At 49.5% G+C, this 13,305-nt stretch overlaps 14 non-coding genes across 14 annotated transcripts; all 14 read right to left on the minus strand.

Annotated features, from left to right (window-relative positions):
- Nucleotides 1-292: 292 nt before the first annotated feature.
- LOC136936475 (U4 spliceosomal RNA) lies at nt 293-434 on the minus strand. Its single transcript, XR_010875140.1, has one exon. It is a non-coding gene; the product is annotated as a U4 spliceosomal RNA (small nuclear RNA).
- Nucleotides 435-1,055: 621 nt separating this feature from the next.
- On the minus strand, nt 1,056-1,197 carry LOC136936427 (U4 spliceosomal RNA). The gene has a single exon (XR_010875097.1). It is a non-coding gene; the product is annotated as a U4 spliceosomal RNA (small nuclear RNA).
- Nucleotides 1,198-1,624: 427 nt separating this feature from the next.
- LOC136936440 (U4 spliceosomal RNA) lies at nt 1,625-1,766 on the minus strand. The gene has a single exon (XR_010875109.1). It is a non-coding gene; the product is annotated as a U4 spliceosomal RNA (small nuclear RNA).
- A 427-nt stretch (nt 1,767-2,193) lies between these two features.
- On the minus strand, nt 2,194-2,335 carry LOC136936428 (U4 spliceosomal RNA). Its single transcript, XR_010875098.1, has one exon. It is a non-coding gene; the product is annotated as a U4 spliceosomal RNA (small nuclear RNA).
- Nucleotides 2,336-3,053: 718 nt separating this feature from the next.
- LOC136936462 (U4 spliceosomal RNA) lies at nt 3,054-3,195 on the minus strand. Its single transcript, XR_010875129.1, has one exon. It is a non-coding gene; the product is annotated as a U4 spliceosomal RNA (small nuclear RNA).
- A 524-nt stretch (nt 3,196-3,719) lies between these two features.
- LOC136936445 (U4 spliceosomal RNA) lies at nt 3,720-3,861 on the minus strand. The gene has a single exon (XR_010875113.1). It is a non-coding gene; the product is annotated as a U4 spliceosomal RNA (small nuclear RNA).
- Nucleotides 3,862-4,385: 524 nt separating this feature from the next.
- On the minus strand, nt 4,386-4,527 carry LOC136936446 (U4 spliceosomal RNA). The gene has a single exon (XR_010875114.1). It is a non-coding gene; the product is annotated as a U4 spliceosomal RNA (small nuclear RNA).
- Nucleotides 4,528-5,051: 524 nt separating this feature from the next.
- On the minus strand, nt 5,052-5,193 carry LOC136936464 (U4 spliceosomal RNA). Its single transcript, XR_010875130.1, has one exon. It is a non-coding gene; the product is annotated as a U4 spliceosomal RNA (small nuclear RNA).
- A 621-nt stretch (nt 5,194-5,814) lies between these two features.
- Nucleotides 5,815-5,956, minus strand: LOC136936465 (U4 spliceosomal RNA). The gene has a single exon (XR_010875131.1). It is a non-coding gene; the product is annotated as a U4 spliceosomal RNA (small nuclear RNA).
- Nucleotides 5,957-6,480: 524 nt separating this feature from the next.
- On the minus strand, nt 6,481-6,622 carry LOC136936477 (U4 spliceosomal RNA). Its single transcript, XR_010875142.1, has one exon. It is a non-coding gene; the product is annotated as a U4 spliceosomal RNA (small nuclear RNA).
- Nucleotides 6,623-7,146: 524 nt separating this feature from the next.
- On the minus strand, nt 7,147-7,288 carry LOC136936448 (U4 spliceosomal RNA). Its single transcript, XR_010875116.1, has one exon. It is a non-coding gene; the product is annotated as a U4 spliceosomal RNA (small nuclear RNA).
- Nucleotides 7,289-7,812: 524 nt separating this feature from the next.
- On the minus strand, nt 7,813-7,954 carry LOC136936429 (U4 spliceosomal RNA). Its single transcript, XR_010875099.1, has one exon. It is a non-coding gene; the product is annotated as a U4 spliceosomal RNA (small nuclear RNA).
- Nucleotides 7,955-8,575: 621 nt separating this feature from the next.
- Nucleotides 8,576-8,717, minus strand: LOC136936431 (U4 spliceosomal RNA). Its single transcript, XR_010875100.1, has one exon. It is a non-coding gene; the product is annotated as a U4 spliceosomal RNA (small nuclear RNA).
- Nucleotides 8,718-9,338: 621 nt separating this feature from the next.
- LOC136936468 (U4 spliceosomal RNA) lies at nt 9,339-9,480 on the minus strand. The gene has a single exon (XR_010875134.1). It is a non-coding gene; the product is annotated as a U4 spliceosomal RNA (small nuclear RNA).
- Nucleotides 9,481-13,305: the final 3,825 nt, after the last annotated feature.

Raw genomic sequence — 13,305 nt, forward strand, 5'->3', positions numbered from 1 at the left:
CTGGATGTTACTGAAAGTATTGAACAAAAGAGCGGGTGGGTGAGCTTTGTTGGACTTTTGCGGACAGAATCCTGAAGCCTTGACGCTAATGCGAAAGCAAGGCATTGTGGGTAATATGCTGCAACGGTGCCTGCTGAGGCCACGTGTGCTGGGGAACTGTAGGGATCCACAGGCCTCAAGCGCGGAACCACCAAACCTACCTCTGTGCCAGAGAGCGCCGGGCGGCACAGCGGCTGAAGCATCGGTGTTCATTGCCAAAACATGTAACCATTGTCTTTAACACTGACGCCAGCCTCCGTGGAAGCCATCAAAAATTGTCAAGGCTGACTATAATTCAAGCCAATCCTGACGGGGTATTGGGTTAAGTTTTTAACCAGCAATAATCACGTCTCAGCTAGACTTCATAGACTACGATATTGCCTCTGCGAAAGGATAGCCGACAAAGCAGAGGGAATTCAGCCTGGTGTAGGGGCACAGCCGAGCCATGGACGGTGTCCTATTCTTGGATTCAAGCGTATGTTGAGGACCAATTTAGGATCGAGCGTGTTGGCGCATTCTTTCAAAATGCCCTGGATGTTACTGAAAGTATTGAACAGAAGAGCGGGTGGGTGAGCTTTGTTGGACTTTTGCTGACCGAATCCTGTTGGCGCATTCTTTGAAAATGCCCTGGATGTTACTGAAAGTATTGAACAAAAGAGCGGGTGGGTGAGCTTTGTTGGACTTTTGCGGACCGAATCCTGTTGGCGCATTCTTTCAAAATGCCCTGGATGTTACTGAAAGTATTGAACAAAAGAGCGGGTGGGTGAGCTTTGTTGGACTTTTGCGGTCCGAATCCTGAAGCCTTGACGCTAATGCGAGAGCAAGGCATTGTGGGTAATATGCTGCAACGGTGCCTGCTGAGGCCACGCGTGCTGGGGAACTGTAGGGATCAACAGGCCTCAAGCGCGGAACCACCAAACCTACCTCTGGGCCAGAGAGCGCCGGGCAGCACAGCGGCTGAAGCATCGGGGCTCATTGCCAAAACATGTAACCATTGTCTTTAACACTGACGCCAGCCTCCGTGGAGGCCATCAAAAATTGTCAAGGCTGACTATATTTCAAGCCAATCCTGACGGGGTATTGGGTTAAGTTTTCAACCAGCAATAATCACGTCTCAGCTAGACTTCATAGACTACGATATTGCCTCTGCGAAAGGATAGCTGACAAAGCAGAGGGAATTCAGCCTGGTGTAGGGGCACAGCCGAGCCATGGACGGTGTCCCATTCTTGGATTCAAGCGTATGTTGAGGACCAATTTAGGATCGAGCGTGTTGGCGCATTCTTTCAAAATGCCCTGGATGTTACTGAAAGTATTGAACAAAAGAGCGGGTGGGTGAGCTTTGTTGGACTTTTGCGGACCGAATCCTGAAGCCTTGACGCTAATGCGAAAGCAAGGCATTGTGGGTAATATGCTGCAACGGTGCCTGCTGAGGCCACGTGTGCTGGGGAACTGTAGGGATCCACAGGCCTCAAGCGCGGAACCACCAAACCTACCTCTGTGCCAGAGAGCGCCGGGCCGCACAGCGGCTGAAGCATCGGGGTTCATTGCCAAAACATGTAACCATTGTCTTTAACACTGACGCCAGCCTCCGTGGAAGCCATCAAAAATTGTCAAGGCTGACTATATTTCAAGTCAATCCTGACGGGGTATTGGGTTAAGTTTTCAACCAGCAATAATCACGTCTCAGCTAGACTTCATAGACTACGATATTGCCTCTGCGAAAGGATAGCTGACAAAGCAGAGGGAATTCAGCCTGGTGTAGTGGCACAGCCGAGCCATGGACGGTGTCCCATTCTTGGATTCAAGCGTATGTTGAGGACCAATTTAGGATCGAGCGTGTTGGCGCATTCTTTCAAAATGCCCTGGATGTTACTGAAAGTATTGAACAGAAGAGCGGGTGGGTGAGCTTTGTTGGACTTTTGCGGACCGAATCCTGAAGCCTTGATGCTAATGCGAGAGCAAGGCATTGTGGGTAATATGTTGCAACGGTGCCTGCTGAGGCCGCGCGTGCTGGGGAACTGTAGGGATCCACAGGCCTCAAGCGCAGAACCACCAAACCTACCTCTGTGCCAGAGAGCGCCGGGCGGTACAGCAGCTGAAGCATCGGGGCTCATTGCCAAAACACGTAACCATTGTCTTTCACACTGACGCCAGCCTCCGTGGAGGCCATCAAAAATTGTCAAGGCTGACTATATTTCAAGCCAATCCTGACGGGGTATTGGGTTAAGTTTTCAACCAGCAATAATCACGTCTCAGCTAGACTTCATAGACTACGATATTGCCTCTGCGAAAGGATAGCCGACAAAGCAGAGGGAATTCAGCCTGGTGTAGGGGCACAGCCGAGCCATGGACGGTGTCCCATTCTTGGATTCAAGCGTATGTTGAGGACCAATTTAGGATCGAGCGTGTTGGCGCATTCTTTCAAAATGCCCTGGATGTTACTGAAAGTATTGAACAGAAGAGCGGGTGGGTGAGCTTTGTTGGACTTTTGCGGACCGAATCCTGTTGGCGCATTCTTTGAAAATGCCCTGGATGTTACTGAAAGTATTGAACAAAAGAGCGGGTGGGTGAGCTTTGTTGGACTTTTGCGGACCGAATCCTGTTGGCGCATTCTTTCAAAATGCCCTGGATGTTACTGAAAGTATTGAACAAAAGAGCGGGTGGATGAGCTTTGTTGGACTTTTGCGGACCGAATCCTGTTGGCGCATTCTTTGAAAATGCCCTGGATGTTACTGAAAGTATTGAACAAAAGAGCGGGTGGGTGAGCTTTGTTGGACTTTTGCGGACCGAATCCTGAAGCCTTGACGCTAATGCCAAAGCAAGGCATTGTGGGTAACATGCTGCAACGGTGCCTGCTGAGGCCACGTGTGCTGGGGAACTGTAGGGATCCACAGGCCTCAAGCGCGGAACCACCAAACCTACCTCTGTGCCAGAGAGCGCCGGGCGGCACAGCGGCTGAAGCATCGGGGTTCATTGCCAAAACATGTAACCATTGTCTTTAACACTGACGCCAGCCTCCGTGGAAGCCATCAAAAATTGTCAAGGCTGACTATATTTCAAGCCAATCCTGACGGGGTATTGGGTTAAGTTTTCAACCAGCAATAATCACGTCTCAGCTAGACTTCATAGACTACGATATTGCCTCTGCGAAAGGATAGCTGACAAAGCAGAGGGAATTCAGCCTGGTGTAGGGGCACAGCCGAGCCATGGACGGTGTCCCATTCTTGGAGTCAAGCGTATGTTGAGGACCAATTTAGGATCGAGCGTGTTGGCGCATTCTTTCAAAATGCCCTGGATGTTACTGAAAGTATTGAACAAAAGAGCGGGTGGGTGAGCTTTGTTGGACTTTTGCGGACCGAATCCTGTTGGCGCATTCTTTCAAAATGCCCTGGATGTTACTGAAAGTATTGAACAAAAGAGCGGGTGGGTGAGCTCTGTTGGACTTTTGCGGTCCGAATCCTGAAGCCTTGACGCTAATGCGAGAGCAAGGCATTGTGGGTAATATGCTGCAACGGTGCCTGCTGAGGCCACGCGTGCTGGGGAACTGTAGGGATCCACAGGCCTCAAGCGCGTAACCACCAAACCTACCTCTGGGCCAGAGAGCGCCGGGCGGCACAGCGGCTGAAGCATCGGGGCTCATTGCCAAAACATGTAACCATTGTCTTTAACACTGACGCCAGCCTCCGTGGAGGCCATCAAAAATTGTCAAGGCTGACTATATTTCAAACCAATCCTGACGGGGTATTGGGTTAAGTTTTCAACCAGCAATAATCACGTCTCAGCTAGACTTCATAGACTACGATATTGCCTCTGCGAAAGGATAGCTGACAAAGTAGAGGGAATTCATCCTGGTGTAGGGGCACAGCCGAGCCATGGACGGTGTCCCATTCTTGGATTCAAGCGTATGTTGAGGACCAATTTAGGATCGAGCGTGTTGGCGCATTCTTTCAAAATGCCCTGGATGTTACTGAAAGTATTGAACAAAAGAGCGGGTGGGTGAGCTTTGTTGGACTTTTGCTGACCGAATCCTGTTGGCGCATTCTTTCAAAATGCCCTGGATGTTACTGAAAGTATTGAACAAAAGAGCGGGTGGGTGAGCTTTGTTGGACTTTTGCGGTCCGAATCCTGAAGCCTTGACGCTAATGCGAGAGCAAGGCATTGTGGGTAATATGCTGCAACGGTGCCTGCTGAGGCCACGCGTGCTGGGGAACTGTAGGGATCCACAGGCCCCAAGCGCGGAACCACCAAACCTACCTCTGGGCCAGAGAGCGCCGGGCGGCACAGCGGCTGAAGCATCGGGGCTCATTGCCAAAACATGTAACCATTGTCTTTAACACTGACGCCAGCCTCCGTGGAGGCCATCAAAAATTGTCAAGGCTGACTATATTTCAAACCAATCCTGACGGGGTATTGGGTTAAGTTTTCAACCAGCAATAATCACGTCTCAGCTAGACTTCATAGACTACGATATTGCCTCTGCGAAAGGATAGCTGACAAAGCAGAGGGAATTCATCCTGGTGTAGGGGCACAGCCGAGCCATGGACGGTGTCCCATTCTTGGATTCAAGCGTATGTTGAGGACCAATTTAGGATCGAGCGTGTTGGCGCATTCTTTCAAAATGCCCTGGATGTTACTGAAAGTATTGAACAAAAGAGCGGGTGGGTGAGCTTTGTTGGACTTTTGCTGACCGAATCCTGTTGGCGCATTCTTTCAAAATGCCCTGGATGTTACTGAAAGTATTGAACAAAAGAGCGGGTGGGTGAGCTTTGTTGGACTTTTGCGGTCCGAATCCTGAAGCCTTGACGCTAATGCGAGAGCAAGGCATTGTGGGTAATACGCTGCAACGGTGCCTGCTGAGGCCACGCGTGCTGGGGAACTGTAGGGATCCACAGGCCTCAAGCGCGGAACCACCAAACCTACCTCTGGGCCAGAGAGCGCCGGGCGGCACAGCGGCTGAAGCATCGGGGTTCATTGCCAAAACATGTAACCATTGTCTTTAACACTGACGCCAGCCTCCGTGGAAGCCATCAAAAATTGTCAAGGCTGACTATATTTCAAGCCAATCCTGACGGGGTATTGGGTTAAGTTTTCAACCAGCAATAATCACGTCTCAGCTAGACTTCATAGACTACGATATTGCCTCTGCGAAAGGATAACTGACAAAGCAGAGGGAATTCAGCCTGGTGTAGGGGCACAGCCGAGCCATGGACGGTGTCCCATTCTTGGATTCAAGCGTATGTTGAGGACCAATTTAGGATCGAGCGTGTTGGCGCATTCTTTCAAAATGCCCTTGATGTTACTGAAAGTATTGAACAGAAGAGCGGGTGGGTGAGCTTTGTTGGACTTTTGCGGACCGAATCCTGTTGGCGCATTCTTTCAAAATGCCCTGGATGTTACTGAAAGTATTGAACAAAAGAGCGGGTGGGTGAGCTTTGTTGGACTTTTGCGGACCGAATCCTGTTGGCGCATTCTTTGAAAATGCCCTGGATGTTACTGAAAGTATTGAACAAAAGAGCGGGTGGGTGAGCTTTGTTGGACTTTTGCGGTCCGAATCCTGAAGCCTTGACGCTAATGCGAGAGCAAGGCATTGTGGGTAATATGCTGCAACGGTGCCTGCTGAGGCCACGCGTGCTGGGGAACTGTAGGGATCAACAGGCCTCAAGCGCGGAACCACCAAACCTACCTCTGGGCCAGAGAGCGCCGGGCAGCACAGCGGCTGAAGCATCGGGGCTCATTGCCAAAACATGTAACCATTGTCTTTAACACTGACGCCAGCCTCCGTGGAAGCCATCAAAAATTGTCAAGGCTGACTATATTTCAAGCCAATCCTGACGGGGTATTGGGTTAAGTTTTCAACCAGCAATAATCACGTCTCAGCTAGACTTCATAGACTACGATATTGCCTCTGCGAAAGGATAGCTGACAAAGCAGAGGGAATTCAGCCTGGTGTAGGGGCACAGCCGAGCCATGGACGGTGTCCCATTCTTGGAGTCAAGCGTATGTTGAGGACCAATTTAGGATCGAGCGTGTTGGCGCATTCTTTCAAAATGCCCTGGATGTTACTGAAAGTATTGAACAAAAGAGCGGGTGGGTGAGCTTTGTTGGACTTTTGCGGACCGAATCCTGTTGGCGCATTCTTTCAAAATGCCCTGGATGTTACTGAAAGTATTGAACAAAAGAGCGGGTGGGTGAGCTCTGTTGGACTTTTGCGGTCCGAATCCTGAAGCCTTGACGCTAATGCGAGAGCAAGGCATTGTGGGTAATATGCTGCAACGGTGCCTGCTGAGGCCACGCGTGCTGGGGAACTGTAGGGATCCACAGGCCTCAAGCGCGTAACCACCAAACCTACCTCTGGGCCAGAGAGCGCCGGGCGGCACAGCGGCTGAAGCATCGGGGCTCATTGCCAAAACATGTAACCATTGTCTTTAACACTGACGCCAGCCTCCGTGGAGGCCATCAAAAATTGTCAAGGCTGACTATATTTCAAACCAATCCTGACGGGGTATTGGGTTAAGTTTTCAACCAGCAATAATCACGTCTCATCTAGACTTCATAGACTACGATATTGCCTCTGCGAAAGGATAGCTGACAAAGCAGAGGGAATTCATCCTGGTGTAGGGGCACAGCCGAGCCATGGACGGTGTCCCATTCTTGGATTCAAGCGTATGTTGAGGACCAATTTAGGATCGAGCGTGTTGGCGCATTCTTTCAAAATGCCCTGGATGTTACTGAAAGTATTGAACAAAAGAGCGGGTGGGTGAGCTTTGTTGGACTTTTGCTGACCGAATCCTGTTGGCGCATTCTTTCAAAATGCCCTGGATGTTACTGAAAGTATTGAACAAAAGAGCGGGTGGGTGAGCTTTGTTGGACTTTTGCGGTCCGAATCCTGAAGCCTTGACGCTAATGCGAGAGCAAGGCATTGTGGGTAATATGCTGCAACGGTGCCTGCTGAGGCCACGCGTGCTGGGGAACTGTAGGGATCCACAGGCCTCAAGCGCGGAACCACCAAACCTACCTCTGGGCCAGAGAGCGCCGGGCGGCACAGCGGCTGAAGCATCGGGGCTCATTGCCAAAACATGTAACCATTGTCTTTAACACTGACGCCAGCCTCCGTGGAGGCCATCAAAAATTGTCAAGGCTGACTATATTTCAAACCAATCCTGACGGGGTATTGGGTTAAGTTTTCAACCAGCAATAATCACGTCTCAGCTAGACTTCATAGACTACGATATTGCCTCTGCGAAAGGATAGCTGACAAAGCAGAGGGAATTCATCCTGGTGTAGGGGCACAGCCGAGCCATGGACGGTGTCCCATTCTTGGATTCAAGCGTATGTTGAGGACCAATTTAGGATCGAGCGTGTTGGCGCATTCTTTCAAAATGCCCTGGATGTTACTGAAAGTATTGAACAAAAGAGCGGGTGGGTGAGCTTTGTTGGACTTTTGCTGACCGAATCCTGTTGGCGCATTCTTTCAAAATGCCCTGGATGTTACTGAAAGTATTGAACAAAAGAGCGGGTGGGTGAGCTTTGTTGGACTTTTGCGGTCCGAATCCTGAAGCCTTGACGCTAATGCGAGAGCAAGGCATTGTGGGTAATATGCTGCAACGGTGCCTGCTGAGGCCACGCGTGCTGGGGAACTGTAGGGATCCACAGGCCTCAAGCGCGGAACCACCAAACCTACCTCTGGGCCAGAGAGCGCCGGGCGGCACAGCGGCTGAAGCATCGGGGTTCATTGCCAAAACATGTAACCATTGTCTTTAACACTGACGCCAGCCTCCGTGGAGGCCATCAAAAATTGTCAAGGCTGACTATATTTCAAGCCAATCCTGACGGGGTATTGGGTTAAGTTTTCAACCAGCAATAATCACGTCTCAGCTAGACTTCATAGACTACGATATTGCCTCTGCGAAAGGATAGCTGACAAAGCAGAGGGAATTCAGCCTGGTGTAGGGGCACAGCCGAGCCATGGACGGTGTCCCATTCTTGGATTCAAGCGTATGTTGAGGACCAATTTAGGATCGAGCGTGTTGGCGCATTCTTTCAAAATGCCCTGGATGTTACTGAAAGTATTGAACAAAAGAGCGGGTGGGTGAGCTTTGTTGGACTTTTGCGGACCGAATCCTGTTGGCGCATTCTTTGAAAATGCCCTGGATGTTACTGAAAGTATTGAACAAAAGAGCGGGTGGGTGAGCTTTGTTGGACTTTAGCGGACCGAATCCTGTTGGCGCATTCTTTCAAAATGCCCTGGATGTTACTGAAAGTATTGAACAGAAGAGCGGGTGGGTGAGCTTTGTTGGACTTTTGCGGACCGAATCCTGAAGCCTTGACGCTAATGCGAGAGCAAGGCATTGTGGGTAATATGCTGCAACGGTGCCTGCTGAGGCCGCGCGTGCTGGGGAACTGTAGGGATCCACAGGCCTCAAGCGCAGAACCACCAAACCTACCTCTGTGCCAGAGAGCGCCGGGCGGTACAGCAGCTGAAGCATCGGGGCTCATTGCCAAAACACGTAACCATTGTCTTTCACACTGACGCCAGCCTCCGTGGAGGCCATCAAAAATTGTCAAGGCTGACTATATTTCAAGCCAATCCTGACGGGGTATTGGGTTAAGTTTTCAACCAGCAATAATCACGTCTCAGCTAGACTTCATAGACTACGATATTGCCTCTGCGAAAGGATAGCTGACAAAGCAGAGGGAATTCATCCTGGTGTAGGGGCACAGCCGAGCCATGGACGGTGTCCCATTCTTGGATTCAAGCGTATGTTGAGGACCAATTTAGGATCGAGCGTGTTGGCGCATTCTTTCAAAATGCCCTGGATGTTACTGAAAGTATTGAACAAAAGAGCGGGTGGGTGAGCTTTGTTGGACTTTTGCTGACCGAATCCTGTTGGCGCATTCTTTCAAAATGCCCTGGATGTTACTGAAAGTATTGAACAAAAGAGCGGGTGGGTGAGCTTTGTTGGACTTTTGCGGACCGTATCCTGTTGGCGCATTCTTTGAAAATGCCCTGGATGTTACTGAAAGTATTGAACAGAAGAGCGGGTGGGTGAGCTTTGTTGGACTTTTGCGGACCGAATCCTGAAGCCTTGACGCTAATGCGAGAGCAAGGCATTGTGGGTAATATGCTGCAACGGTGCCTGCTGAGGCCACGCGTGCTGGGGAACTGTAGGGATCCACAGGCCTCAAGCGCGGAACCACCAAACCTACCTCTGGGCCAGAGAGCGCCGGGCGGCACAGCGGCTGAAACATCGGGGCTCATTGCCAAAACATGTAACCATTGTCTTTAACACTGACGCCAGCCTCCGTGGAGGCCATCAAAAATTGTCAAGGCTGACTATATTTCAAGCCAATCCTGACGGGGTATTGGGTTAAGTTTTCAACCAGCAATAATCACGTCCCAGCTAGACTTCATAGACTACGATATTGCCTCTGCGAAAGGATAGCTGACAAAGCAGAGGGAATTCAGCCTGGTGTAGGGCCACAGCCGAGCCATGGACGGTGTCCCATTCTTGGATTCAAGCGTATGTTGAGGACCAATTTAGGATCGAGCGTGTTGGCGCATTCTTTCAAAATGCCCTGGATGTTACTGAAAGTATTGAACAAAAGAGCGGGTGGGTGAGCTTTGTTGGACTTTTGCGGACCGAATCCTGAAGCCTTGACGCTAATGCGAGAGCAAGGCATTGTGGGTAATATGCTGCAACGGTGCCTGCTGAGGCCACGCGTGCTGGGGACTGTAGGGATCCACAGGCCTCAAGCGCGGAACCACCAAACCTACCTCTGTGCCAGAGAGCGCCGGGCGGCACAGCGGCTGAAGCATCGGGGCTCGTGGCCAAAACACGTAACCATTGTCTTTCACACTGACGCCAGCCTCCGTGGAGGCCATCAAAAATTGTCAAGGCTGACTATATTTCAAGCCAATCCTGACGGGGTATTGGGTTAAGTTTTCAACCACCGACATTCCAGCTTCTCGTGGTTTGCTGCGTTGACGTCAGTCATGGCCGATCAAGCGCTGTTTGCTTACTTTACTTTATTTATAATTCAACTTAATCTTTCCGTTAGTGAAGAGGCGGACTAAAACCCTTTCTTCAAAACATTTTTTATTCAATTAAACTGTTTGGTCCGGATTTGAGCGTTGGTGAAACTGAAGGTGTCAGAATAATTACAAAACTTGCGTCAAAGTTGTCGTGAAATAGCTGTGTCGTCATTAGAACCTGTGCAGTTGCTCTTGATAAAATGCGCTCGGCTACACAGCCGGCAGTTCTTGAATCGATCTCACGGTACTTTGATGGCTACGTCACAGTGACCTAGCCTCGGCGCCGTCTCAAGTCGGACAAAAAGTATAACCAGAATTCACTGTTTCAAGTCAGCCGCCTGCAGCCGGCTGCAGCGCTGCATGAAGTCAGTCCATGTCGAACGCACATAATAGCAATCCGCCATGGAACAAGCGCTGCTCTTAAAGGGATGTGAGATGACGCTCTGATTGGTTTATTGCACGTTACGTCCAAACCACACCCATTAGTAATGTAGCTACTTAAGACCAACCCATTTTAGATTTGGGGAGTCAGGTGGCTGAGCGGTTAAGGAAACAAGCTAGTAATCAGAAGGTTGCCGGTTCGATTCCCCGCCGTTAAAATGACGTTGTGTCCTTGGGCAAGGCACTTCAACCTACTTGCATCAGGGGAATATCCCTGTACTTACCGTAAGTTGCTCTGGATAAGAGCGTCTGCTAAATGACTAAATGTAAACTGCCGGCTGTGTATCCGAGTTGCACGGGTTCTAATGACGACACAGCTATTTCATGATTGTTCAGACTCACACGAACAACTTTTACGCGTGTTTTGTATTTATTCTGACACCTCCAGTTTTGCCAATGCTCAAATCTGGACCAAACAGTAGCTACAATTGAATGAAATATTTGGCAGACTGCGATAGCCTACTATTGTTGAATAAGGGGTTTTAGTCCGCCTCTTCACTAACGGAAGTTTAATTGAGTTCTGGTTGTATTATCAATCTGCAGATTGGAGAAAGAGTTTAACATAGCCCAATACATAAAATGACAAATTTCAGTGCACTGGTTTGTGCAAGTTCTAATGAGAAAACAATTAAATTTGCGACCATGCAGTTCGTCAATGTTAAAGTAAGCAAACAGCGCTCGATCGGCCATGATTGACGTCAACGCAGCAAACCACGAGAAGCCGGAATGTCCGACTTTACGGAGCTGTTTTTAACTCCTCCAGAGGGGTGAAAGTAAGACGGTACTGGCCGGTATGCCGTACCGGGAAGAAATTACGACACACGCACAGGCCCGTCGCGACAAGGCAAGCAAAACAAACAATTGCTTGGGGCGCCGAGCTGTCTTGGGGCCCAAGACAACGACTGGTTAAGAATAAAATGCAACAACAAACTGTGTGAGCAAGGGTGCATCACTAAAGTAGGACGTGATCGTAAATAAATTAACAGGTTCCGCCATTGTTATTAGATCTGGACGAGCGGAGCGCTTGGACCCAGAAGAGGCTAAATGTCACGTGTGACGATAGACTTAACAACCGAATAGCGCGCACAGTGATTCAAGTCAGGTGGCTGAGCGGTGAGGGAATCGGGCTAGTAATCCGAAGGTTGCCAGTTCGATTCCCGGTCATGCCAACTGACGTTGTGTCCTTGGGCAAGGCATTTCACCCTACTTGCCTCGGGGTACTTACTGTAAGTCGCTCTGGATAAGAGCGTCTGCTAAATGACTAAATGTAAATGTAAGTCCTATAAGTACTATAGAGGACAAGTGGAACAAAGAAAATGCAGAGAAAAATGTATGATATGTTTAAAAGAAAAATCCATAGCAATGAAACAGAAAACCCAGGTAAAGTTAGCAGAATGGTAATTCAAGATGAAGATGATTCAGAAGACGATTCAGAGGAAGTTCAAACGCAGGAGTCACAAAGTCAGGAGAATGAAATAACTGAAGGATCTTCAGGAACAAGTACAGCAGGACCAGGTGATAATGATGATGTTAGGCCTACCCAGTAGAATCAGAATGGGATTTATTCGCCATGAAAGTTTGCACAGACAAGGAATATGCTTTGGCAGGAAGGTGCATACAATAAACATATACCTAAAATGTAAATATGTGGACTATCTATACTAAGGGTACATAAACTAGCAGTACTAAGTGGGATTAGAATAGAATTAAATATACAATAAAATAAAATATAAGTTGCCGTAAATTACAATATAAAAATACAAAAATACAAATATTACAAAAAATACAAATGTACAAGATACCATTATTGTAATGCAGTGCAAAAAGCAGTGAGTTTTAAGCAAGAGTCATTAGAGTCAGTGTGGTCCCTTGGCCTTGTTGAAGAGGCCAACAGCGGAAGGGAAGAAACTGTTTTTGTGGCGTGAGGTATTGGTCCTGATGGACCGCAGCCTTCTGCCGGAGGGGAGTGACTGAAACAGGGAGTGTCCAGGGTGGGAGGAGTCGGCCACAATCTTCCTCGCTCGCCTCAGGGTCCTCGAGGTGTGCAGGTCCTCGAGGGTAGGCAGATTGCAGCCAATCACCTTCTCAGCAGTGCGGATGATACGCTGCAGTCTGCTCTTGTCCTTGGCAGTGGCAGCAGCGTACCAGACGGTGATGGAGGAGGTGAGGATGGACTCAATGATGGCTGAGTAGAAGTGCACCATCATCGTCTTTGGCAGGTTGAACTTCTTCAGCTGCCGAAGGAAGTACATCCTCTGTTGTGCTTTCTTGATGAGGGAGCTGATGTTCAGTTCCCACTTGAGGTCCTGGGAGAGGATAGTGCCCAGGAAGCGGAAGGACTCCACAGTGTTGACTGGGGAGTCACACAGGGTGATGGGGGTGAGTGGGGCTGTGCTCTTCCTGAAGTCCACAACCATCTCCACTGTCTTAAGAGCATTGAGCTCTAAGGTGTTCTGGCTGCACCAGGTCACCAGGTTGGCCGCTTCCCACCTATAATCAGACTCGTCTCCACCAGAGATGAGCCCAATAAGTTTGACGGACGGATGACTGGAGGTGCAACTATCGGTGTACAGGGAGAAGAGCAGAGGAGAAAGGACGCAGCCCTGAGGTGATCCAGTGCTGATGGACCGGGAGTCAGAGACTTGTGTTCCCAGCTTAACGCACTGCTTCCTGTCAGACAGGAAGTCTGTGATCCACCTGCAGGTGGAATCAGGCACGTTCAGCTGGGAGAGCTTGTCCTGAAGCAGGGCGGCGATGATGGTATTGAAGGCAGAGATGAAGTCCACAAACAG

This window comes from Osmerus mordax, chromosome 26, assembly GCF_038355195.1.
Source record: "Osmerus mordax isolate fOsmMor3 chromosome 26, fOsmMor3.pri, whole genome shotgun sequence".
NCBI classification, from domain to species: domain Eukaryota; kingdom Metazoa; phylum Chordata; class Actinopteri; order Osmeriformes; family Osmeridae; genus Osmerus; species Osmerus mordax.